We start from the raw sequence: 27446 nt of genomic DNA on the forward strand, positions 1-27446 counted from the left end.
CCCGCATTATTCCTAATCCTAACAACCACCAAGAGAGGTAGTAATTTTACTCCTAGTGCACACAGAAACCCGGGACCCATAAGTGAAGTGACTTGTTCGACATCACACCCCTTGGCAGGTGGCAGGGCCAGGCTGGGAACCCAGGTCCTCCCCTTCTCCAACGATAATCACGAGATCACGCGGCTGCGCTTTCCCGAAGAGGGAAGCGGCTGCTCCAGCGGAACACCCGGAGGAGCCCCCCGGGACCCCCGTTCGCCCCTCGCCCCCGCGCGCATGCCTGGCCGCTGAGGCGTGAGAGCCGCTGCCCGGGGCTCTCCCTCCCGCGCGCCTTGCACAACCGGCCCAGATAAGTGCTGCGTCTCTGAGCAATTATCGCCTTCCTGCCGCCACCGGGGCTGGCCGGGCAGAAAGCCAAAGGCCAAGGGACTCGCAGCCACCCAAGGAGAGCGGGACCCGCCAGCGGGGCCAGGCACCAGCGCCACGCGGTTGCACAACGCCGGGACGCGGGAAGCAGCGGGCGGGGAGACGAGGCGGCGCGGCGCGATGACGTCACGCGCAGCCCGGCGCCGGAGTCCCCCGCCCCTGAGCCGAAGACTGACTGGGGAAAGCCAGCGTGCTGCCAGCGCGCTACCAGGTAGTCGGCTGCGAGGCGTTGTTTCTCCTTCCTCCTCCTTCTTTCTTTTCCGTTTCCTCCCTTTACTCCCTTCTTCATCTCCTTTCCCTTTCATCCCTTCCTCCTTTCTTCCTTCCTCCCCTCCTCCTTCCTTCTCCTCCCTCCCTACATCCTTTTCTCCCTTCCTCCATCTCTTCCTCCCTTCCCACCTTCCTCCCCTCTCTTCCTTCTACCTCCCTTTTATTATTTCTTCACTTTAAAAAAGAATTTTTTATGTATAATTATAATTATATAATTAAAAAATAAGCTCTGTTTTTAATTGTGGCAAAAACAAGTAATATAAGATTTACCATCTTAAGTGTTAAGCACGTTCACATTGCTGTGTAGCCAATCTCTAGAACTTTTTCATCTTGCAAAATTGAAACTGTATCCATCAAATAATAGCTTCTTCTTTCCTCCCCCACCCCAGCCCCTAGTTACCACCTTCTCTTCCTTTTTCATTTCTTCCTTTTGTGCCTTTCTTTTCCTCTATCTCTCCTTTTTCTTCCCCTCCCTCTTTCCATCTTCCTCTCTTTCTTTCTCTTCTTGAAAACCTGATGGCCCTGCTGCACCCTTGCCAGCCCTCCACAGTCTGTGCCAGGGGTTGGGCCAAGAGGCCTGTCAGCGAGGCTGTTACAGGGCTGGTGAGTCACCATTCCTCCCCCGTGTGTCAGGGCCAGTGGGCGGCCCCTGGAAACCTCACCTGGCTCTTCACTGGTAGGCAAACGTGTCCAGCAAGGAACTTTTGCCAGGAAGAGTTAATTAGAGAGAGGTCCTGATTCCAGCAGAGTCTAGGGTCAGGCTGGGAGCCCCTCTCTCCTCTGGGCCTTCCCCAACCCCGGGGCTTCCCTTCTAGACAGTGCAAGACAGCCATGATGATGGTGATGGTGATGATAACTTGGACTGACACAAAACTTTACAGTTTACAAAGCATTTCCATAGACATGATCTCATTCTTGTTCTCACAACAATCTTGGGAGGTAAGCCTTATTATTCCCGTTTTACAGGTGAGGAAACTGAGCCTCCGAAAGGTGAAGGGATTTGCCTATGGCCATGGAGCTGGTAAGCTGCAGAGTTGGCAAGGCGGGGGACCCAGATTTGTATCAGAAAAGCAGAAAAGAAGTGGCTAGGTTAGAGTTTAAAACACCTTTAAGAAAACCTCATTGTTCTCTTCTGTGTTCCCATACTACCTTGTTTAGACCTTTTGAGTATAGACCCCACCTGATGGGTTTTCAACACGTGGGCCTAATAGGGGGCAGCTACTGAATGAGTGGTGGAGGGTTTTGATGGCATGCAAAGCAAGTGTAAAAGAGCTGATTTTCTAGGCAGTTAGGTGACTTTAAAAGTCAAACTGAGTTGCTACTTAGTTGTCCCTGGGTTACCTGGAATTTTGTCTCTCCATTCAACATACTGAGAGAATAGAAGACTTGTAAGTATGGACAGAGTTGGCAGTTCTCCCACCTTTTCTGGGTAGAATCTCTGGCTCACGGAAGTACACTGTTGCAATTCCTTTGTCATATATTGGTGTGGAAATAATTTTTAGTGTCATGGGAAATTGTGGTAGATTATTAACGTTCACCAGTATCCATTTCTCCTCTACTTCTGGGTACATGGAGGCATACACTCCCCTGGCCCCTTGAAGTAAAGCAGTACTCTGTGGGCTGGAGCATTCAATTGCTGGTCCTCCACTCTTTAGTTCTCTCTTCTCCAGCTTCATTGAGGCCACACTTCAGAATGTTGGAGCTTTTGGCCTGGTCTCAGAGAGATTACCATGAACATAATCTCCTATTAACTGTTATAGTTACGTAGAGTGAGTAAGAAATAAACCCAGTGGTATTAAGTCACTCAGATTTAGGCTGTTTGTTGCTGTGGCTTAATCTGGCCTATTCTGACCAATACATTTATCCATAGAGCAATCAATATAATACATTGAGTGCCTAGTCAATTTTTTAAATGTAACTTTCATCTTTGGAACAAGATTTAAATATTTTAAAGACAAAATATTAAAATTGCATAATCTAGTAGGAAATATAAGCATGATTTATAGTTTCTTCCCTAAACATCTCTTATCACATATATTTTAAAAAAATGTTTTTTTTAAGAGTTTCATTGAGATATTATTTAGGGGCTCCTGACTGGCTCACTGGGTAGAACATACAACTCTTGATCTCAGGGTTGTGAGTTCAAGCTCCATGTTGGGCATGGAACCTACTTAAAAAACAAAATATATATATATATAATTTAAATGCAATAAACTCCAGATTTTAAAGTGTAATTTGGTAAGTTTTGGAATATGTATATACCTGTGAAACAATTACTACAATTATGGTAGTGAATATATCTGTTACCTACAAAACTTTGTGTTTCCTTTCCCTGTCCCTTCCCACCAACCCAACCCTATCACCTAGTCACCAGGCAACCACTCATCTGCTTTTGTCACAGTAGCTTATTTGCATTTCCTAAAATTTTATAATAAATGGAATCATACAGTGTCTATTCATTTCTCTCTGGCTTTTCATCACTCAGCATAATTCTTTTGAGATTCTTCCAGCTTGTTGCATGTTTATAACTTATTTTTTATATTGCTGATTAGTATTCTGTTGTATGGCTATACCACAATTTATCCATTCCTCTCTTGATGGACTTTGGTTGTTTTCCAGTTTTTTACTATTATAGTACAATTACTATAAACATCTGTGCACGAGTCTTTGTGTGGACATATGCTTTCATTCTGTTGGGATACCTAGGAAAGGAATGGCTGAATCATGTAGTAGTTGGTATATGTTGAACTTTTTAAGAAACCACCAAACTGGGGCACCTAGGTGGTGCAGTTGGTTAAGCACCTAACTATTGGTTTTGGCTCAGGTCGTGATCTCAGGGTTGTGAGATCAAGCCCAGTGTCATGCTCTGCACTCAGCGTGGAGTCTGTTTAAGGTTCTCTCTTCTTCTCCCTCTGCCCCTCCCCACACTGTGCATGCATGCACTCTCTCTCAAATAAATAAATAAATCTTTAAGAAATAGACCAAAAACAAAAAAAAAAAACAAAAAAACAACAACAACCCACCAAACTGTTTTCCAAAGTAATAGTAACATACATTCCCACCAGTGATCTATGGTGGAGGGTTCTAGTTCTTCCACGTCTTTGCCAATAATTGATATGGTTAGTCCCTGCAGTCTTTTAAATTTTAATCATTTTGGTAAGTGTGCAGTGTATGTTATTGTGGTTTTAAAAATTGTGATAAAATGCACAAGCATAAAATTTGCCATTTTAACTGTTTTTAAGTGTGCAGTTCAGTGGCATTTAGTACAATCACAATATTGTGAGCCATCGCCATTGCCATCGTAGTTGCAGAATATTTTCATACACCCTGGAAGGAAGCCCCATACTCTTTAAGAAGTCACTCACCATTCCCACCTTCCCCAGCCTCTGGCAGCCACTAATCTGTGTTCTGTCTCTATGGATTTGCCTATTCTGGATATTTTGTAATGGAATCTGGAATATATGGAATGATACAACATGTAGTTCTTTATGACGGGCTTCTTTTACTTAGCATAATGTTTTTGAGGTTCATCATGTTGTAGCATGTATCAGTACTTCATTCCTTATTGTGTCCAAATAATATTCCATTGTATGGATATCCAATTTTGTTTATCCATTCATCAGGTCATGGACATTTGGGTTGTTTTTTTTGGGTATTGTGAATAATGCTACTATGAACATTTGTGTATATTTTTTTTGAAAAAAGATTGTAAGACCATTTTGCATGAGATCTACCCTCTTGGCCAAATTTTTAAGTGTACAATACATCATTTTTGACTGTGGGTATCTCATATAGGTTTTTGTTTGCCCACCTGTTTTCAGTCATTTTGGATATATACCTAGGAGCAGAATTATTGGATCATACTGGTAACTTTATGTTTTTTTTTTTTGAGGGACCACCAAACTATTTTCCCAATGGCTGCATCATTTTACATTCCCACCAACAAGGCGGGAGGGTTTCAATTTCTCCAGATCCTTGTCAACACGTATTATTTCCCATTGTTTGGATAGTAGCCATCCTAATGGGTGTGAGGTGGAATCTCACTGTGTTGCCTTTGTTTTTGAAAGATAATTTCACTGTGCGTAGAATTCTAGCTTGACAGTTTTTTCTTTTGTGTATAAAAGATTTTACTCTACTGTCTTCTACCCTTCACTGCATTCAACATAAATCTGTTGTCATCTCTTTTTCCCACTGTGTATAATGTGTCTCAGACTGCTTTCAGGATTTCTCTTTTTCATTTGTTTTGAGCAATTTGTTTATGATGTGTCTTGGTGTAGTTTTTCTATTTCTTCTGTTTGGGATTCATTTAGCTTCTTGGATCTGTGTGCGTTTATAGTTTTCAACATAATTGGAAAATTTTTTATCATAATTTTAAAAACAGATTTATTGAGATAAACTTCACACACTATAAAATTAACCCATGTAAAGTGTACAATTAAATGTATATTGTTATATATATGGATGGTGGACATCCATCATCACAACCAATTTTAGAGCATTTCATTATCCCAAAGAGAAACCCTCCTCTTTTTAGCTGTTGTCTTCCAATGTGCCCCCTCCCTCTACTCTGGGTCTCTATAGGTTTGCCTATTTTAGATATTGCATATAAATAGCATCATACAATATGTGGTCCTTGGCCATTATTCCTTTAATTTTTTTTTTCTGTTCCTTCCTCCCTCTTTCTTTTAGGTACTCCCATTTTAAAAAGTGATTTTGAAAGCCGTATTTCAGTATAATTGGTTTCCCTTATAATTTTTTATATTTTTATTTTATGCATTTAAATACATTCTTCTAAGATACCCGCAGGCTTCAGTGGACTGCTAGGGGGGTCTTTGTCACAAACCTGCTGAATAGAGTATCCCTATTTTGGATAGTGTTATAGATGAGTGTTTTTCCAACTGATTTTTCAAAGAAAGCTGTTCCTCAGGATATTAATAGTTGCTGCAGTGGAGATATTCTTTGCTCGCATAAGCTTGGGAACACTGAGGGAAATATTTGACATCTTTTTCTATTAGATTTCCCAGAGCCTTTCATTTACTAAAATGCTTTGTGTATATCTGAGAGGAAATATGCATGGGTGACATATCCCAAGTCAGTATAGCACATAGAATACACTTTTTTCGATCTGTTATTAAAAAGAAATTGGGGGCACCTGGGCGGCTCCGTTAAGCATCTGACTCTTGATTTTGGCTCAGGTCACGATCTCAGGGTAATGGGATCGGGGCCCCGCATGGGGCTCCCTGCTCAGCAGGGAATCTACTTGAGATTTTTTTCCTCTGCTCCTTCCCCTCACTCGCACACACACTCTCTCTTAAATAAATAAATTAATTAAAAAATCTTTTTAAAAAGTTTTAATAGCATCTAGTTCAATGAATTCTACAAATGAAATGCTCCAAAATACAAATCTCCTAAAAAAGGGTCAAAACTCTTTTACATTATAAATGTGTTTTTCAAACTAAGGATAATAATCTAATGGACCCATTTAAAAAGACGAAAACTGGGACGCCTGGGTGGCTCAGTTAAGCGTCTGCCTTCGGCTTAGGTCATGATCCCAGAGTCCTGGGATCGAGCCCTGCATCAGGCTCCCTGCTCAGCAGGGGAGTCTGCTTCTCCCTCTGCTTCTGCCCCTGCTCGTGTGTGCTCTCTCTTTCTATCTCTCTCAAATAAATAAAATCTTTAAAAAAAGATAAAAGGACAAAAATCTTATAGATGACCCCAGTATTGACTTAAATGCGTTTTAATTTAATGTAATTTAAACATATATGCAAGTATGAAAGTAGATATAACCTCCTTAAAAATAGTAAAATCAAAACAGATTTACAAATTAAATATAATGCTACAAAACCCATCAAAATCCAAACTAATGCATTCAGTGTGATGGATTTCTTTTCTTGCTGACACTCATAGGCTATTTGCGACATTACTATGGTGCTGACCTGTTAAGGGGAAGGTCCTTTTGAATCTGTCATGTCTTTACTACTTGTGCATGGGATGACTCAGTTCTTCCATGGTCTTTTTCCATTTGGACTTCTGAAAGCTTGCTTCTTGCAGGCCTGTGCTATCATTTCATCTTCAGTTAACACCTTGAGATTAGGTCTGCCTCTCTTTTCTTGTTAACTGTTATAATCAAAGTACTACTACTTGGTCCCAATTCCGTCATAAAAGCACAAACATGGACACTGTGATGGTTAGTTGTATGTGCCAACTTGGTTAGGCTTAGGGGTGCCAGATATTTGGTCAGATATTTCTCTGATGTTTCTGTGAGGGTGTTTTTGGATAAGATTAACATTTAAATCTTTAGACTTTGTAAGGCAGAGTTCCCTCTCTAATGTGGACGGGCCTCATCCACTCAGTTGAAGGCTTGCATAGAATAAAAAGGCCGACACTTTCCTGAGTAAGAGAGAGTTCCTTCTGCCTGATTGCTTTTGACCTGGGACATTGGCTTTTTTTGTGGATCTCAAGCTTGTTGGCCTTCAGACCAGAACTGTACCATCAAATCTCTTGGTTCTCAGGCCTTCGGACTTGGACTGGAAGTACACTGGCTCACCAGCTTGCTAACTCATCCTGTGGATCTCTGGAGAATCCTGACTAATACAGGCACTAATATCATGTGGGAATAGTTAGGGGTAAAGTATAATTTTTTAGTATTTATGACCTATGCAATATCTGGGATATATTTATACTAAAAAAGTGTTGTTTATCTGAAATTCAAATTTAACTGTGAGTCCTGGGTTTTCTGTGGTAAGCCTACCTCTAGATGATACAGAATATGATTTTATTTTTTATTGAGATTATTATCAAGATAGAAGAATTAAAATTCTTCCTGCAAACTTGAGGATGGATCTACAGACTCTAACTGAGAAACCGCCATGGTGTTTACATTAATGGCACTCATGAGGAGTGATTCGGGAGGCTGTCCCCACACCACTGCACCAGCCAGGGGCAAAGTAGCAGGCTCCATGTACCTTGTACTCCAGATTACCATAGCACTGCATCACCAGAGAGAAAAGCTGGCTCGAAGGATCCAGTATCAGGGTAGATCGCCCCTCTCCAGAAGCCTTCACAGTGAACTCTAATGCTGGCCACCTAGGAGAGCAGTCCCTTAAGACACTCACTGTATGATTTCTGCACCACTCACCAGCACAGAAGAGGATTGTTGCCCACAGCCACGAGCCTTCTGTATCAAGGCCATCTTTATCTAGAAAATCCTGATTCCTCACACTTCTGTTTGCCTCAGTTATCTCCAGAAGCCCAAACTCCACAGGTCAGTGGGACCCTAATCCCCACGTTACTCTGAACAATCTCTAGTCTGACTCCATTTCCCACCCCTTCTGGCACTCCCAGACTCTTCTCCTTTGTGAACTCGTGGCTGTCAATTAGACTGTCCCCAATATCCTCAACCTCTTCTCTAAGTTCACTTCCCCTTTTGTACCGAGTGAAGACTGGATGTCTGCTTGTCACACCATTTCTTCTGCAACCCTTTCAAGTGAAGGAAGTCTCTCCTCTTAAACACTGGCAATCACAGGGCCTGGAGGTGGGGTAGGTGGGGCAAGTGGGTTGGGTTAGGTAGGGTCTCCTTGCTTTCTACTGTCGATTCCAAATCTGTTTCTTCCCCCTCTTCCCTCAAAACTCCACTCCTCTGAAGTACACAGTAATGCACTCTTTACCCTCATTCATTAGTATCTTTAGCACTTACATACTTTTTCCTGACATGATTCCTGGTGACTTCAGCATCCACATGGATGAGCCATCCGGCATGTTGGCCTTTCAGCTTCGTGTCTTTGTTTCATCTTCTCCTCTCTTATCTCCTCCTTTGTGATGATGACGGAAAGTTATAAATGCTTGATTAGTTCTAGGGAAATTCAACAAGAGGTGGGTATGGGGGGGTGAGAAAATCAAGAAATCAAAGATATATCCAAGGTTTTAGCTCTGATAATCTGTGTGAATGGGTATTATTTACTGGAATAGGGAAGGCAGAGGAAAGAAGAGGTTTACAGGTGGGAAGAATCAAAAGTTTGATTTGGTACAAGTTAAGTCTGAGACACCTACTAGACATCCAAGTGGAGATATCAGTATGAGTTTGGATATTTATGAGTCAAGGTCAAAGAGGTAGGCAGAGTGGAAGAGTTTTGGGAGACACTGCTGCATAGAGTGTATCCAGAGTTTTGGACCGGAGGGGATCACTGTTAGAAGATGTAGAGAAGGGTGTCTACGGTCAAGACTTGGAGCACTCTGACATTTGGTCCCAGCTAATCCCACATCAGCTCTCATGAATTACTGCGGTGACCTCTTAATTAGTCTCCCTGTCTCTGTCCTGTTCCTTTACTCTTTATTTCCCACTCCACAGCCAGAGTGATTATTTGCCAACTCTTCTGCTTGAGACCCTTAAATGATTTTTCAGAGCCCCAACAATAGGGTCTAAACTCCTTATCCTGGCCTACAAAGCTCTATGTGACCCAGCTTCCGTTGATCTCTCCAGCATCTTTTTGAACCAGTCTCTTCCTCATCAGTTATGCTGGCCTTCTTTCCATCCCTTGAACACAAATTATTTCCTGCCTTAAGGTTTTTATACTAGTTGTTCCCTCTGCCTGGAACTCTCTCCAGATCATTTCACAGCTTTCCCTGACACACAGTCAATCAAAAGGAGTTACCCAGATAATCTGAATCACATCATCTTGCTTTAATTATCTGTATAGCACTGTCTCTAACTAATATTTTCTTATTTGTTACACATCCTGCTAGAATGAAAGCCCTGTGAGAGCAGGGATCTTGTTTATCTTATTTACAGCTGTTCTTCCGATGCCCTGGCTAGTATCTGGTACATAGTGGACATTCAATAAATAATTACAAATGAACAAACGAATGGGTGAATGAACATGCTCCCATAAAACAATCATGTGCTCCATAACCAGTATTAAGACTTGCAAGTCTTTAACTGAGGTCTACTGAGAGGCTTGTAGTCTAATGAGGCCTTTTCACATGTGCAGCTCTTCCGTACTGGTGTTACCTCCCCATCTTCATGCCTGTCCCTGTAGCAGACATGACCAATCCATCAGCACACTTTTTCCTGCTAAGTCTGGTCAAGGTTCCACCATACTTTGCAACTTCAGGCATCATCATTAATCCATCAGAGCCGGCAGAGAGGACGAAATCCATTTACTATTTCAACTGGGCTGTGGTCTAAACTGCTTTACAGTAGAGTTGTATCTGTAGTTTGGCTTTGGGAGGTTGGATACAGTTCACCAAGATAAGGTGATGGTATGAATTTAGATCCGGTTGTTCTGTTCCCTGATCTCAAGTACTAACATCAGTTTTTGACAGGACCCCTGAGCTGGTGCTTGGGCTATGTCATGAAGAAACTTTCAGTGCTGGCTGGTGTTGGTTAATTGGAGTGGCCTGTAGTTAGTCATGGTATGAGTGTGCAGTCTGTTCTAGGGGAGCCAAGAAGTAATAGTAAGCATTTCTTTTGGGGCTTCAAGTGGGTAGGGCCATGTGTAGCCCCTGAATGTCATGATTCTCAACCTGAAGGGGGAGCCTTTGGAGATGGGATTTTTAGAACCATGCAAGGAATTAGACATTGACAAGGAAACCTAATACCCTTGTGTACACAGTCTGGGGAGATGCACTTCCCTCCTGGAGCGGGTTTAGGGATGAAGTTGGTGAGTATGGATTTGGGGATGTTGAGATGGAGGTATCTGTGGGGTATATGCTAGTCTTAAATCCTAGGAGAGATTTGGAGGTCATCAGCATCTACCCAGCCGTGGAAGTTGTGGTGGAGGATGAGATCCATTGGTAGGTGTGGCCATGATGGAATCATGATCCTTGATGACAACTTGGACTTCTGATCTTCATGAAACTCTGACTAATTAATGTTTCTAATGGGAACCAACAATCATTGATGTGGCCCAAAATGGTGAATTAACAAATGAATGAATGAACAAATCACTACCATATAGCAACACGTTCAAAGTCTTCAATCTCAGCCAGGCTCTTAGGACCGCTTGCCAATCCTTTTACTTATCCTTCCATTTCTCTGAACAGCTATTCATACCCCATTTTTTTAGTTTCCCATACTCCTCTCTCTATGTCCTACTTCATGAAACAATTGAGACATCAAGTATGATCTTCCTGGTCTTCCCCCCACTTTCCTACCCTCAAATCCAACATCATTCCCTTTATCTCATTCTCAGAATGTTCTTCATTCTTTTCAAGGCCAGTCTTATCCACCTACACTCTGGACCTCATTCATCCCCTCCAGCTTGTTTTAGGACCTTGTTCCAACAATTATCTTCTTTTTGCCTTTCAGCTGGTTTGCTAATCTTATCCAAATTTCTTTTTCTTTTTTTTAAGATTTTATTTATTTATTTGACAGAGAGACAGCCAGCGAGAGAGGGAACACGAGCAGGGGGAGTGGGAGAGGAAGAAGCAGGCTGTCAACGGAGGAGCCCAACGTGGGGCTCCACCCCAGGACCCTGGGATCATGACCTGAGCCGAAGGCAGACGCTTAACAACTGAGCCACCCAGGCGCCCCTAATCTTATCCAAATTTTTTAAAGAGTAGTCAGTACTCACTATTCCTACTTCCTCACTGCCTATTCACTCCTAAACTCACTGCACTTTGCCTCCTGCCCCCACCTAGGTTTCCCTAAGAACACCAGGAACCCCTAATAGCCAAACCCATTAGAAGCTTTTCAGTCCTTATCTGATTTAACTTTTTTTCCCTTCTGCATTTGACAGCCGATGAGTCTTTCATTTGGTACTACTACTTTGGTACACACAACATTGAATTTTCCTGATTCCACTCTTACTTTCTCCACTGTGGGCTCCTTCTCACCTGATCTTTTTAAAAATATCAATGTTCTTCAGGATCCATCCTTGTCTTACAGCCCTTGTCATTCTATAGACTTTCTTTGTGCAGTCTCATCCACTCCTGTGGTTTTAGCTGTTGCTTATATGCTGAGGAGGCAGGGCGGTACCATGGCAAGAACACCCAGTGGCTTCAAGTTGAATTAGGAGAGCAATTCTGGGGGCGCCTGCATGGCTTAGTCAGTTAAGCATCTGCCTTTGGCTCAGGTCATGATCTCAGGGTCCTAGGATGAGCCCTGCATCGGGCTGCCTGCTCAGCAGGGAGCCTGCTTCTTCCTCTGCCTGCCACTCCCCCTGCTTTGTGCTCTCTTTCTTTCTGTCAAATAAATAAATAAATAAATAAATAAATAAATAAATAAATAAAATCTTAAAAAAACAAAAAAGAAGAGCAATTCTGAGCTCCATGATTAAGAGTTGCGGGATCTGGATTCAGAGTAACTCTAGTTAATATTCCATTCCCATTGCTTTCTGCATTAATACGAGTGCAGCTTTCTGTCATTTAGTGTTTGCATGTCTATTAAAGATGTCCATCTAGTGATAACCTGTAATCCCTTACAATCTTGGGATACTTTTCTCTCTATTCCCTAGTTGATATTTAGGGTTTTTATAAATTAAGAGTACTTATCTGCTGTATTCATGATGGACATGGGGGAGGGGACCAAGTCACCAAGCTGATTGTTGCACACTCCTGAGAGCTCACAAAGTGAAGGTAGAGGATTGCTTGGACTAATGTCTTTAAATTAGGGGTGAAGGATGCACCACGTTGGATCTTCTCAGTCTCACCACCTCTTGCTCACGCTGCTGCTATGGTAACCACCTTTGTGTGGATGCCAACTTCCTGTGGGCTCACTCTGATAGTGTCTTACCCAGGCCCATGTTGCATGACTCTCTCCTCCACCGTGGAACTTCCCTGGTGACTCCCCTGTAGAGCCCATGTGATGCCCATACATGTACAGCCCAGAAATATGGGGGGAAATTAGCACTCAGTGGGAGAAATTTCAACCTCTGGGAAAGGGAGCTGGTGGATAATTTCTTCCCCTTCTCCCCCAAAGGCAGTCCTGAGACTAGGGTAGATAAACTCATTCTGACTTGCCTGAGACTTTCCTGGATTTAGTACTGAAAGTCTCGTCCTGGGAAATCCTATGCAATTCAGTTCTATGAAAACCAGAACAGTTGGTCACTCTACCTGAAATGCAGATTCCCAGGTGGCATTTCCATAAGGTTGAAAATGAGGCTCATTTAGCAGTGGTCATCTTGTATTGGCCTTCTCTCCTTTCTGCTTCACTCCCCTTATCCCTCACTGCTGCTCCTTAATGAAAGAGTAGCTCATAAGAACCCTGACTCATGCTCTGAACACAGGCAAACTGACAGGAGTAGCCCGACTTACTCTGATGACAGCCGTAAGTGTCATGGTCATGGCTATGGGAAGAGGATTGTGAATTATTGCAAGGAGGAAGAGGTTTCTCTGAAATTCACATAAGTTTCATTGGCACCTATGCAAGGCCTCATCTTCCAGCCACACAGGCTCTGTCCCTATTGGCCTTTTTCTCCCACCGCACTCCAACTGCACTGTATCGCCCCGCCACACTGCACCATATGTAGTTCCCTGCTTCAGACTCTGGGCTCTGCTCGTGCCTGTTATGCCCTCCTCACCTTCTGGTGAGCGACTCAGCTCAGACACCCCCTCCCAAAGCTTGCTGGCTAAGGCTGGGGAGAGCTACCTCCTCTCTACCTTGTTCATATCTTTACTACCTCCTTTGCATATTGTTTTCTGTTTTCTCTGTTCACTCACTAGAACATGAATTCCTTGAAAGCAGGGATTTTATCTCATTCAGTTCCATATCCCAGCACTTGTTATACTCCCTGCTCAATATGGATTTGCTGAATGAGCAAATAAATTTTCCCAGCCACTGTGTGAGGTCACTTGTGGTGGTCAGTTGTAACAAAATAAAATCAAGGCTTGGAGAAGAGAGGAGTGATGAGGGAGGTTAGAGACCAGGTCAGGGTCTTTCTCTACTATACCAGTTTTCTCCCCAGACAAAATATTCCTGGCTTTTCCAAGTGCTGTAAGCAGACGGCAGCCAGGGACTCAGAAGCACACACAAAGTGAGACTCCCAGGGTCCTTCTAGCACAGTCCTTACCAAATTACCTCCCGCTTGGAAGGCAAGCTCCCAGTTCCACTGTCACCCTGCCAGCTCCTGTGTGACGCTGCTGCAGCTCTCTACCTGCCCTGGTTTGCAGCTCTCCCTTTGTTTTGATCTTGGAAATGCCCTTACTTTCCTGTGACAGTTCCTATATCTTAAAAATGACTAAAACAAATATTACTCAGCTTATCTGGGTGTTTTGTTGTGAGAGCTTCCAGGGTCTTTAGTCTGCTGCTTTGCCAGGAGCCCTTCACTTCATCACCTTCCCCACTCCCGCTCCATCTTGATGTGTTTCTCCACAAATGAAGGGCAATTGTGTAGAGAAGCCTAAAAGGTTGCCTGTCTTGACCCTAAAGTTCTGCTGAAGCCACTGTAGAAAGGATTGACCCTAGGGCTGGGAGATTTATAGTTGGGGCTTTCCAAATCTGGGAGGGTGCTATGCAACATCCCATGTGGGTGTGGGCAGGTCTGGGGAGGAGAGCTTCATACCCAACTGGTGTCTTCTTCCCACAGCCAGCCCCAGTCCCTTGACTCTCTCTGCTGCCTACACAATAAAGTCCAGTCTTCTTGGCCTGACCTTATGGCCTTTTGTCACCTGGCCCTGTTGTTATCTCCAGTCTCACCTCCCCTTTCAATGAACCGTATGATCCTCCTGATATTACTTGGACACAGCCCATCTTTCCCACCTCCAGACATTGCCTCGTGCTTTCTTCTCATCCTATGGTACCCTTTCCCCAATGTTTTGCCCCTCAGATCTCCACTGTCCTCCAAGGGTCAGGTCCAAGATCACCTCTCAGGAAGGTTGGGGATTCTTCCTATCTCCTAGTTCCCCACAGCCCATCTCTGGCCCTTCTTGTGGCCTTGTTGGCCATATCTTACTGTGGCTGGGGTCCATGTCTATACAGTCCTGGGGGAAGCCACCTTCGGCTTCCTCCATTCCTGCCAGTGCTCTGCACAACACCTTGCTCATGGAAGGTGCTCAGTGCATTTGTGTGGTATGTTGAGAACAGGTTGTTGTGGCCTGGCTGCCACAGAGAGGTGTGAGGAGCCTACCAAAGCAGCATGCTCCCAGTCACTGGGAGATGACCATCTTATGATGACCCTGAACTTGATGGAAGGTGACCACCGAGGCTACTCTCCATTTTGTCATTCAGTGCTGGAGTTGAAGGTTCAAAGGCAAAGGTCACACTCTCTGAAATTCACATTATCTTCCAGGTCCTGAGAGAAGACAAGAATGCCACATCTCAAAATATCCCACAGCTATCATCATTCCATGGCCCAGACCATGTAGCTCCCCCTAGCACCTCTTTCAACACCTCTGAGCAAATGGTTGGAAGGTCAGCTGATGGAGGAGGAACGTTAAGAGTGATTTTGAGTATGTGGAGTTTTTGCCTTATGTGCTTTAGCCGCCAGCTCCCATGCCAAGTTTGTCTCCACCTTAGCACCAGCACCTGGTGTATGGCTTGGTGAGAAATGCTGTTGTATAAATGAATGACTACTCTAACATTAGAATAAAGAGGATTCTTAATGATTTTTAGACCAATCCACATTTTATAAATGAGAAATAAGCTATAGTAATACACATTTATCAAAAGCTGTCTCTATACTAGAACGCATGCCGAGCACTTGACATACATAACCTAATTTTCTACTTTTTTTTTTTTAAAGATTTTATTTATTTATTTGACAGAGAGACAGCCAGCCAGATAGGGAACACAAGCAAGGGGAGTAGGAGAGGAAGAAGCAGGCTTCCAGCGGGGGCTCGATCCCAGAACGCCGGAATCACGCCCTGAGCCGAAGGCAGGTGCTTAACGACTGCGCTACCCAGGTGCCCCTAATTTTCTACTTTCAACAAGAATGTGAGCTGGAAGTTATTGTCCCTACTTCATTTATTTATTTATTTAGGATTTATTTATATATTTATTTGAGAGAGAAAGCATGAGAGTGCACGACAGTGGGGAGGGACAGAGACAGAGAGAGAGAAGCAGACTCCCTGCTGAGAAGGGAGCCGGACAGATGGATGTGGGGCTTGATCCCAGGACCTGGCAATCATGACCTGGGCTGAAGGCAGATGCTCAACTGACTGAGCCACCCAGGTGCCCCCCTACTTCTTTTTTTAAATTAAAAAAGTATGTACTAAGAGCTAGCATGTTTCCTTCATCAGGTAGTTGTCTTGGATAATCCACTCAAGGGTGATCACTTAGTCTGACCTGATGAAGCCTGTATCCTTTGAGTACTGACAGAAACTGACAGCACATACTGAGGCCATATTTCTGGATCAGACGGTACCAGTTTGAACAGACAAATTTTGTGGATGACTCCAATAGAGCTGCTGGTGACCCATCTTGTTTTCAGGGGTGCAAGAAGATAAAAGGTTGCCCAGCTGATGACTTGCAGAACCAGCTGTGTCCAGAGCCCACTGGCTGACCCTATGCTATACTGCTTATCATTGCATCAGAAGGAAATAGAGGCCCATGGAAAGGCAGAAACTTGACCTGGTCCCCCAGCCTCTCAAGCAGGACTGCCTCTTTATCCAGAAGCGCCTTCATTCCTGGGCCTTACAGGACACCTGGCTGCAAGGACACCATGAAGAGAAAAAAAGAATTTCACGTGCATTGTAAGAACCACCTTCATCCTCTTGCCCTGTACAGAAGGAACATGTACTCAAAGACCCAGCCCGGAAGAAAGATTTGATCTGGGCAGGATCCATTTCCCATGGCGACGCCTTCTTGAGTAGAAGCTCTGGTATGAAGTAAGACTTGTTTAAAGCAGTTAAAAGCAGCAATCCCCATTGTGTCAAGTGGTGACAGTGTAATCCTCCTTAATAATTTTGTTCCCTCTCCAAACTCCCCTCCATTATGCATCCTTAAAATGTGACTTCAGACGCCTGTTTAGGTTTCTAGTCCTATAAGTGCAGGGGGATTTGGCGAGAGGGGAAGAGGTAAAGACTGTCTCTCTTGCACTCAGATGGCTCAGTGATGCGTCACTAGAAACACCTCCCCCCATTGTTTGGCTAGATCTATTTGTTTTAAAGTTTTTTAATGCAAATTTAAATTATGTACAAAAAGTAGAGATATTAGTGTGTTAAACCTTCACAACTCCACCACCTAGGTTTAATATCAACGTATATGGCTGGTCTTGCCTCATTTATACCAAATCCACTCCTATCCCCTTACCGCTGGATTGTTTTAAAGAAAATCCCATCTGGGATACATGCATCTTTTATCTCTAAAGATAAAGATGCTTTTTTCCCCTAAGGTCAGGAACATGACAGGGATGTCCACTCACACCATTGTTGTACTGGAAGTCGTAACCTCAGTAATCAGACAACAAAAAGAAATAAAAGACATCCAAATCAGCAAAGAAGAAGTCAAACTTTCATTCCTTGCAGATGACGTGATACTCTGTAGAAAACCCAAAAGACTCTACCAAATAATTGGTGGAACTGATACAGGAATTCAGTAAAGTCACGAGATATAAAATCAATGCACAGAAGTCTGTTGCATTTCTATGCAACAACAACGAAGCAGCAGAAAGAGAAATCAAGGAATTGATCCCATTTACAGTTGCATCAAAAAACCACAAGATACCTAGGAAGAAACCTAACCAAAGAGGTAAAAGATCTGTACTCTGAAAACTAAAGAACACTTATGAAAGAAAGTGAGGAAGACACAAAGAAATGGAAGAACGTTTTATACTTATGGATTGGAAGAACGAAGATTGTCTGTAATACCCAAAGCAATCTACGCATTTAATGCAATCCCTTAAAAATGACACCAGCATTTTTTCGCAGAGCTGGAACAAGCAATTCTAAAATTTGTATGGAACCAGAATAGACCCTGAATAGCCAAAGTAATGTTGAAAAAGAAAACCAAAGCTGGTGGCATCACAGCGCCAACTTCAAACTGTATTATAAAGCCGAAATCATCAAGACAGTATGGTACTGACACAAAAACAGACACATTGATCAATGGGACAGATTAGAGAACCCAGAAATGGGCCCTCAACTCTGTGGTCAACTAATCTTCAACAAAGCAGGAAAGAATATCCAATGGAAAAAAGATAGTCTCTTCAATAAATGCTGTTGGGGAAATTGGACAGCCACATGCAGAAGAACGAAACTGGACCACTTTCTCACACCATACACAAAAATAAATTCAAAATGGACGGAAGACCTAAATGTGAGACAGAAATCTCTCAAAATCCTAGAGGAGAACAGAGGCAGCAACCCCTTTGACCTCGGCCTCAGCAACTTCTTGCTAGACATGTCTCCAAAGGCAAGGGAAACAAAAGCAAAAATGAACTATTGGGACTTTGTCAAGATAAAAAGCTTTTGCACAGCAGAGGAAACAATTAACAAAACTAAACGGCAACCTACAGAATGGGAGAAGATATTTGCAATTGACATAGCAGATAAAGGGCTAGTATCCAAAATCTATAAAGAACTCATCAGACTCAACACCCAAAGACCAAAAAATCCAGTCAAGAAATGGGCAGAAGACACGAACAGACATTTCTCCAAAGAAGGGATCCAAATGGCCAACAGACACATGAAAAAATGCTCAACATCACTGGGCATCAGGGAAATACAAATCAAAACCACTATGAGATACCACCTCACACTGGTCAGAATGGCCAAAATTAACAACTCAGGAAACAACAGATGTTGGCAAGGATGTGGAGAAAGGGGAATCCTCCTACACTGTTGGTGGGAATGCAAGCTGGTACAGCCACGCTGGAAAACAGTATGGGGGTTCCTCAAAAAGTTAAAAATAGAGCTAGCCTACGACCCAGCAATTGCTCTAGTAGGTATTTATCCAAAGGGGCACCTGCACCCCAATGTTTATAGCAGCAATGTCCACAATAGCCAAAATACAGAAAGAGCCCAGATGTCCATCAACTGATGAATGGATAAAGAAGATGTGGTATATATATGTACAGTGGAATGTTATTCAGCCATCAATAAGAATGAAATCTTGCCATTTGCAACAACATGGATGGAACTAGAGTGTATTATGCTAAGTGAAATAAGTCAGAGAAAGACAAAGACCATATGATTTCACTTATATATGGAATTTAAGAAACAAAACAGATGAACATAAGGGAAAGGAAGGAAAAGTAAAATAAGATAATAACAGAGAGGCAAGCCATAAGAGACTCTTGACAATAGGGAACAAACAGAGGGTTGCTGGAGGGGAGGTGGGTGGGGAATGGGATAACTAGGTGATGGGGATGAAGGAGGACACTTGATGTAATGAGCACTGGGTGTTATATGCAACTGATGAATCACTAAATTCTACCCCTGAAACTAATAATACACTATATGTCAACTAACTTGAATTTAAATTTAAAAAGATAAAGATGCTTTATTTTTTTAAAAAAGATTTTATTTATTTATTTATTTAGGTAGTGAGTATATGCCTGCACACATGAGCAGGGGGAGGTGCAGAGGGTGAGGGAGAGGAGGAGGGAAAGAATCCCAAGTAGACTCTGAGCTGAGCATGGAGCCCAAGGCAGGGTTCAATCTCAGAATCCCCAAGATCATGACCTGAGCTGAAATCAAAGCTGTATGCCTGACTGAGCCACCCAGGCACCCTGGATAAAGATGCTTTAAAAAATTATCTACAATATCCTATCACACCCAAAAATAAATGATTTCTTTATATCATCAAATATACAGTGTTCAAAAATTAATATTCAAATATATCAGTATCCAGAAATAGTCTACACATTGAATTTGGTTGGTTTATCTTCTAAGTCTTGTTTAATCAGTTGATTCCCCTTCTTCCTCAATTAAAAAAAATTATATTTTGAAGAAATTTGGTAGTTTGCCTTGTAGAATTTTCCATGTTTTGCATTTTGCTGATTACATCCCGCAGAGATAATTTAACATGTTCCTCTGGTCTCTGGATGAAATCCAGAAGTTCTCTCAGGTTCGGGTTTGATTTAGGGGCAGGAAAATTTCAGAGTTGGTGCTGTGTACTTCTTGTTGCCTCATACCAGGAGGCCCATAATGGCTGGTTTTCTCTTGTCTTGGCTTATTAAGAAGATATCAGTTAGGGGGTTGAGGTGCTTTCAGCCTGATGTGTTCATTATAATGTTCCTCACTTGGCTTTCGCCTAATGATTTTAGCAGTCATTGATGATCATTGCCTCAGGCTATTATTTCTCCAGGAATTTCAAATAGTCTATTTCTTATAATAATAATATTCTAATTCTGATATTCTCTCACATTTATTAGCTATAATTCTTTTGTAAAAAGAGCTCAATCTCATCAACTATTCGGTTACTCTGAAGTACACCTCATAAAGGAAAGGCAGGGTAGATGCTTGCTTTTTTACCTTCATTTACTTGTTTATGGAATTATGAGTTTATTCTCAAGCATCCTGCAAAGGTGATGTGCTGGTTATATACGGCTGCATATTAATTACCCCCAAACTTGGTGGCTTAAAATAACAACCACTTTATTGTGTCCCATAATTTTGAGGGTCCAGAATTTGGGCCAAGATTAGCTGACCATTTCTCTTTTTTTGTTTGTTTCCCTGATCAATTTTTGTGCTCCATAAAGCATTAACTGAGGTCACTTGGGGGTAGTCAGCTTGTGGATGGGCCTGTGGTGGTGGGGAGACCGAGACAGCTTTGCTTATATGTGTGATGCTGTAAAGGCTAGAAGGTTGAGCTTTGCCGGGACTGTCAACCACCGTGCCTACATGTGGCTTCTCCAGGATGGCAGTCACAGAGCTTCGTATGTGGAGGTCCAGGGCTCTCAGGCAGTGTTCCAAGAGACCCAGGTGGAGGCTGGAAAACTTTCTCTGACTTAGCATCTCTTCTGCCATATTCTGTAGTTACAAGTGAGTCCCAGGACCAGTCCAGATCCAAGGAGAGGGTACTATACAAGTACGTGAATACTAGGAGGGACCCTGTTACAGTTGCATGGAGCACAGAGTCAAAGGCTCTCCCTGGTCTCTTTGAATGCACTTGACTCCTTCCCAGGGGGTCTGGCCATCCTTTCAATTTTGGTTGTGAGCTGGCTGCAGGAGCACAGCCTTGCTCCATGTGTCCACAGTCTCCTTCAAAGCCAGTGGAATGTGGACAGCCCTATTGTGAGCAGAGTCCACAGTAAGTTATCAAACTCCTGAAATGTTACGGTGCCCGTTGCCACCTCCTGCCAAGCCACTGCCACATGGTATCTTGTGGGCTCTGACTTAAGCTGAACACCTTCACTGGAAACATTTTAGGGAACTTGGCTTTGACTTGCTTGAAGACTTGAGCAAGGTTCTGTTCTGAAAGCTTGGCCCTTTCCTGATACGGAGAAGGCATCAAACAGTGGTTCCAGGGGTTTCGTGGGCAGGACTAGGATGCTACAGCCATGCATCCAAAATGATTGCTTTTAATGGCTATAAAATATTTCATCCAGTGGGTGCAACATGCTTTACCAAACCACTTCTGCACTCTTGTAAATGTTTGCACTTTTTGATTATTTATGAGTAATACTATATCATTTTGTGCACAAAGCCTGTTTATTCTGTTAAATTCTTAAGCTAGATTTCTAAGAATAGAATCATTTTTTGCTCTTGATGTATTTTGTCAATTTGCTTTCCAAAGAAACAAACAATTTATACCCAAACAGCACTGTATGTGCATATTGGCTTTTCTGTAACCTCAAGAGCTTTGAGAGGTATCATTTTTAAATGTTTTTGCTAATTTAGTAAGTGTAAAACTGAACTTAAGTTTGCTTTGAATTTTTTTTCCCCTTTACTCTGTTCTAAGTTGTCAGTTCTTTCCTCTTATACCAATATTATTGAGGGTTAGTTTGTTTAATTTGTATCAATTTGGTACTGATTGTTTAAGGGAAACTTAGGTTGTTTAAAGCAGTGCCTCCAGTACAATTTGTATTAAAGATGTTCTTTTAACTATTTAAAAAATTCAAAACACTTAAGTTCTAAATCTTCTCAAAGATGAGCAGCAGAAACATTTTTCTTCTTGGATTCTGCACCTACGGGAAATTTACAAGCAATAGCAATACCTAGTTATATCTGAAATAACCCAGAGAAAATGCAAAAAAACCCCCACAAAACCCAAAACATTTAGTAGTATCATTTTACATGTGTAAAACAACTTAGAGGTATAAATACCTTTCACATTTATTATCTCATTTGAGTTTTATGTTCATCCCTGGAGGTAGACTGGGAGGACTTATTATGACCATTTAACAGATGAGAACACTGAGGCTCAGAGAAGTTAAGTGCGTAGTGACCCAGCTAGCTAACTGTAGCAGATCTGAGTGGCATCCAGGCTTTCTGACCCCCAAAAAGTTTGTTCCTGCATTTGTTTAAAAAGTCATTAGTGGTGACTTATCCCATCTCAGGCAATAGGCTGGGAGATGGGGATGCACTTATAAATAAGAACCTGCCCTCCCAGAGTTTATAGTTCCAGTAGGAGAGAAGAGCAAGCACCATATAAACTAGGAAGCACAGGAGACCTAAACTACCCAGAGAACACTCAGCCCAGCCTGGGGTCGGGGGACAGGAAGTAAGGCAGGCTTCTTAGAGGAAGTCAAGATTAATGAGTTACCTAGGCTATGAGGGTTGGGGCAAGATTGATCTAGTCCAAGGGAAGTAATTGATCCAGAGGTGAAAGTGTGTACGGAGGTAGACATGACAAGCCTTGGTTGGATGTAGGAGGCGAGAGCGAGGGATTCATTGAGGATAAAGCCCAGGTTTCTGGCCTGAGCACCTGAGAGGATGGGGGTACCACTCACCAAGAAGAGTAGAGGAAGAAGAGCAAGCTGGAGGCATGCGCGTGTGTGCGTGCCTGCGTGTGATGTGTGATTGTCAAGCTCTGAAATCCCTCAGGTAAATAAGAATCTTTCTTTTCCCTAGAGAAAGCTCAGTGTGACATAAACAAATAATTCTGACATGAAGTGAGATGTGCTATGTGGTAGACATGTGCAAGAGGTTCTAAGGACCCAGAGGAAGGCAGGACGGAATCTGTGAGGTAGGAAGAGAAGTGTCAAGGAGATTTCTCAGAGGACGGGATAAAAATGTGGAGAGCACAAGAGGTCCCAGTAACAGAGGTGTGAAGGAGCTGGGGGTTCTGTTTGTCGAGGTGCAGAGTGTAAGTGGGAGTTCTCTTGGAGCTGGAGAGGCTCCAAAGGCTCTGAGAGTATGGACTTCATCTTGGTAATGGGCTAGGATTCAAGAAATCTGTCTTCAATCACTAGAATGTCTTTAATCACTGTCTTACATCTGCTAGAATGTAAGTTACCCAGGGCCGGTCAGTGGATAGTGTCTGACTCACATAGCAGGCACTCACGGAATATTTCCTGAATGAATGAATGATTGGTGATAATGAAATCTTTGCCTTATTTTCCATGTTGTTGGGGGATTTCTCAACACCATCTATTTTTTTTGATGATACATGTTTCATAATAAGGCTTAACCTACAATTTATATACTGAAATCAGATTTTATTCATATGTTTAACCTTTTTTAAGGTAGCCACTAATTTTTTTAAAATAAAAATTAATGTATAAGTGGTTTTTATGAGTCCATAAGGGTTGCATATTATGTAAGAATTGAGAAGTGCATGGGCCGTTTTGAAAATATAAATAGATGCTAAAGCATTTTAGTTGATGCTGTTTCCATTATCATTAAAAAGTTGGGAAAGATCAGACAACTAAAATAAGTTGAAAAGTTTTTAGATATTTCTAGACTATGTTACATCCTGGAACCAGCAATCTAAAAGCTTAGTGGGTTTAGCAAGTATTTTCAAATATCATCATTGTTGGGGTGATGAATAATACTTAACAACCAACAAAGAGTTACCAAATGTACAGACGGGGGATCCCTTTGACTTCTGGTCCATCTTTTCATTGCACAGCTGGGAAACTGGGGCCCAGAGAGGGAAAGGGACTTGTCTAAGATCACACAGCAAATTAGAGGCAGAGTCAAGAATAGTGTCAAGATGTTTGACTCTTAGTCCATCACCCTCTCTATTATTCTGTGCTGTAGTAGTTATTGTTTTTGCCTGTCTAGAACCCCTTCCTCTACTTTGTGAAAGTGATTTCCCTCTAGCCACAGGGGTGGGCATGTACTAGGCCAGTCATTTTATACTTCACTCTTTCTGGCCTTAGTCACTGGTTCAAAGGAGGAACATGTGACTCAAATTTTACCAATCAGAATCCTTCCCTGGAATTTGTGGAAAGAAAGGGACCTTTTCCTCTCTGGTCGTGAAGCTGTGAAGATATGAGCTCAGAGGTGGGTGGCTAGTCTTGTGTCACATGGAAAGAATGAGAACAAAAGGAAGACAGAGAAAGGAGAGGCAGTCTAGGAGTTGAATTACTTATTCTAGTCACGAAGGTGTATCCATCCTGGAGTTTTTTTAAGCTCTTTTTTGTTTTTAAACCAATGATAAAATCTTAACAATAACCACCTGATTTTTTTCTTCTTTTGCTTAAGCAAGTTGGACTTCAGTTGCTGTTCCTTGCCCAGGATTTCTCAACAGCAGCAGTATTGACATTTTGGAACAGATCATTCTGTATTGGGAGGGGCTGCTCTGCGCACTGTAAGATGTTTAGCAGCAGCCCTGGCCTTTACCCCACTAGATGCCAGTAGCACCCCACCCCAACTGTGACAACGAAAAAATGTTTCCAGACATTACCAGTTGTTCCCTGGGGGATGGGGCAAAATTGCTCCTGGCTGAGAACCACTGGTCTAGTTTTATTTAAACAAAGAAACAAACAAACAAAAAACTGGATAGGGAAAACTGAAATTCAGTGAGATGTGGGACTTTTTTCAGGATGGCAAAGACAGGACTACCAAATCAAGCAGAAAGGATCCAGGAAGTGATACTACAAAGATGTTGGAACATGCAGATGTTGGCTCTCAGAGCAGTTGGAATAATAACAAACTCCACAAAATGATTTGGGATTTTACCCATGACACAGGCGGTAACCCTTCACTTAAGAATTCTCACGCATCTCACGAGATGGTGAGACAAAGCAGTGCCAATTTTATGTCTGTTGTTTCAGGTCTTCCTGGTGAATGACTTGGAGGTCTGGGTTCAGTGAACTTTGGGTGACTCCAGAAAGCTTACCACATGCCCTTCTGAAAGAGATATCCAGGAAGCCAAACCCTGTTACAATTAAAATAAAATTCATTGCACAATGATATCTATGTGAGATCAATAAAATACCGTGAAGAATCAGCGTCCTTTTTGTTAGAACCATTTTTGAGGTATTGCTCTTCAGGAAAAGAGGACTAGCCCAGGAATCAAGAGCTCTAGATGTGAGCTTGACTCTACCACTAATGCTGTGTGACATTGTGCAAGTGTCTGCCTCTCTCTGGGCCTCAGTTTCCTTCTCTGTATAATGTGGGGTTAGGTCAGACAAACACTGAGGAGATTTCTAGCACTGACCTTCAGTGATTCTTGTAGGCAGATACTATATCATATTTATCTTGGCACTTCTATCCCCAACTCAAAACCTGGTGCAGCACCAGAAACAAAATAGCACTAAGCAAATGCTTATTAAATGCACAGATAACTGAATTACTTAGGAAATAAATGACAATAACATACCAGCTTCCACAGATGCATAGAATTGGAAAGGATCTTAGAGTTGAAAGGGATTCCCTAAGCGTATTTAGTCAAATTTCCCAACCAAAGCTGGAACCCTCTACCTTATTGCTGACAAATGGACATATACTTTCTGCTTAATACTTCGGATGACAGGGAACTCACTATCCATAGGGGCAACCAATTCTGCTTTTGGATAGATCTAGATATTAGAAAATTCTTTTTTATCTGGAACTTAAATCAGCCTTCTTGTAGCTGTCACTTGCTTCTAGCTTTATTTTTTAAGTTAAATTTCATCCAAGAATATATGCATATAACTTGAAAAGTCAAATAACACTAAAAAGTCTTATTTATAATGAAAAACAACTCTCTTCCTCATCCTTCTCATTCCGCAGGGCTCCTTCCAGACAACTGCTTTCCATTCCTTTAGCTGTTTCTTCTGCTTTTTATACCTCATTTCTAATTGATATGCTTATACTGTTATTTCTTGATTTATACATCTTGATTTATACATAGGCATTATCTATTGATTCCTTATTTTTGTGGAAGAGGGTTTAGCCCTCTTACCTAACCTCTTCCAACTTTCCCTCCTTTCATCTTCTCACTATACTGTCAAAATGTTTGCTTCAGTCAGTATTCAGTGTTTTCATTACTATGACTACGTAAATATTGTTTAATACTAAGTTAAGTAAAATACTATGTTTTTCTTCTTGTCCTTTTTGCTTTTCCTGGTGTTTATAATTGCTTTGGTTAGTTTTCTGTATACTTTTCTCTAATTATTTTCAAATGTTTTAACTAAACTATAAAACACTTATGAACACATCATTTTAAAAAAGTTTTTATTTTTATCAAAGTTACACATTATGCATATATATGTGTGTGTGTGTGTGTATATATATATATTTATATATATATATATATATGGTTATATATAGTTTAAAGAGTCAAATAATTCCATAAGATTTGACAGTGATAAGCCACAATATACAATTGTGCCACAGTATGCATTTCAGAAAACACCTTTACCTAATCCTGAACAACAGCTGTGACTGTAGGTTGTTATGTTTTGGTAACAGATTCCCAGAGAGGGGAAATGATCTGCTTAAGGTTACACAGCAAACACCCAAAAGAGCAGAGCCTTTAATGCAGTCCATCATTTTCCCAACTATACTTGTGTCTGGAAACATTATTTTGAGTCCAGACTGTCCAATGGCAGAATGTGCTTTAAAGATGAGGGGTATGGGATATGACTCCTGGGATGTGACTCATTTTTAATACACTGGAAGAAATCATTTCTGTGCAAATCAGGACTCAGCAACTGGCAGGACTGAGTGGGGTTGGCAGCCATCCGAAGCCTCAGTGTGAAAGTCGAGAATGTCTCCACACCCTATAATCCCACAAATAGGGTCTCTATTTTTCAAGATTTCTAAACAGTGTTACACAAACCCTCCAGGGGCTTAAACTTGACACACAGACAGGTAAGCAGGGGCAGGTATGTAATCTCCTCACACGTCCTGTTGCCAGCTCCCTAGCCGGTAGAGAACAGTATTGCCTTAATCCCTGTAAGGCAGATCTCTTCTTGCTCCTGTTGGAAACCAAAAGGGAAGGATGAGAAATGGCCCCAGGCCTGAAGTCAAATCATTCTCATTTTGCAGAAGTGAGCTCTATAATGTAGAAAGGAAACTACATTCAGAAACAACCAGGACAATCCCTGCACAATTAGTACTGTGGAGAGGGCCCCTTTTGACACATGGCTGAGGGGGTTGATTGAGACTGACTCCTAAGTCCTCAGAGGTGGGAGGATGCCTGTCTCCGGTTGTTTTTACCAGAAATAAGGCGGGGAAGATTTATCTCCTTACATCTTAGGGCAGCACTGCCAGGGAAGAGGCATGTAACGTTCTCCCGTGCAGCCCCCCAATATTCCTGACCTTCTTCCTCAGCCTTAATCTCCCAACTCTTCAAGACGCAAGGTCTCATAATTTGTAATTATATACAAACCTTTGGGGCAGCACTAGAAGTGACTCAGCAGCTGCTCTGACAATGGACAAACTATCTGCTGTGGGGACTCACACTCAGAACACCTGGGAGCAGGTATGTGGAGCCCAGGGCAGGACAAGCAGCCTGGCCTTGAAAGGGAAACAGGGAAGACAGAGGCTGCCAGCCCAAT

General features: G+C 42.2%; 1 long non-coding RNA gene across 1 annotated transcript in view; it reads left to right on the top strand.

The window, feature by feature from the left end:
• Positions 1 to 589: 589 nt before the first annotated feature.
• Positions 590 to 27446, top strand: part of LOC123781300 (uncharacterized) — a 58816-nt gene continuing 31959 nt past the window's right edge. Inside the window, exons 1-2 of the long non-coding RNA XR_015727549.1 lie at positions 590 to 634; positions 1660 to 1714. This is a non-coding gene — a long non-coding RNA (uncharacterized LOC123781300). The remainder of the gene's footprint in view (positions 635 to 1659; positions 1715 to 27446) is intronic.

This window comes from Ursus americanus, chromosome 18 (genome assembly GCF_024610735.1).
Source record: "Ursus americanus isolate L20-20 chromosome 18, mUrsAme1.1.p, whole genome shotgun sequence".
NCBI classification, from domain to species: domain Eukaryota; kingdom Metazoa; phylum Chordata; class Mammalia; order Carnivora; family Ursidae; genus Ursus; species Ursus americanus.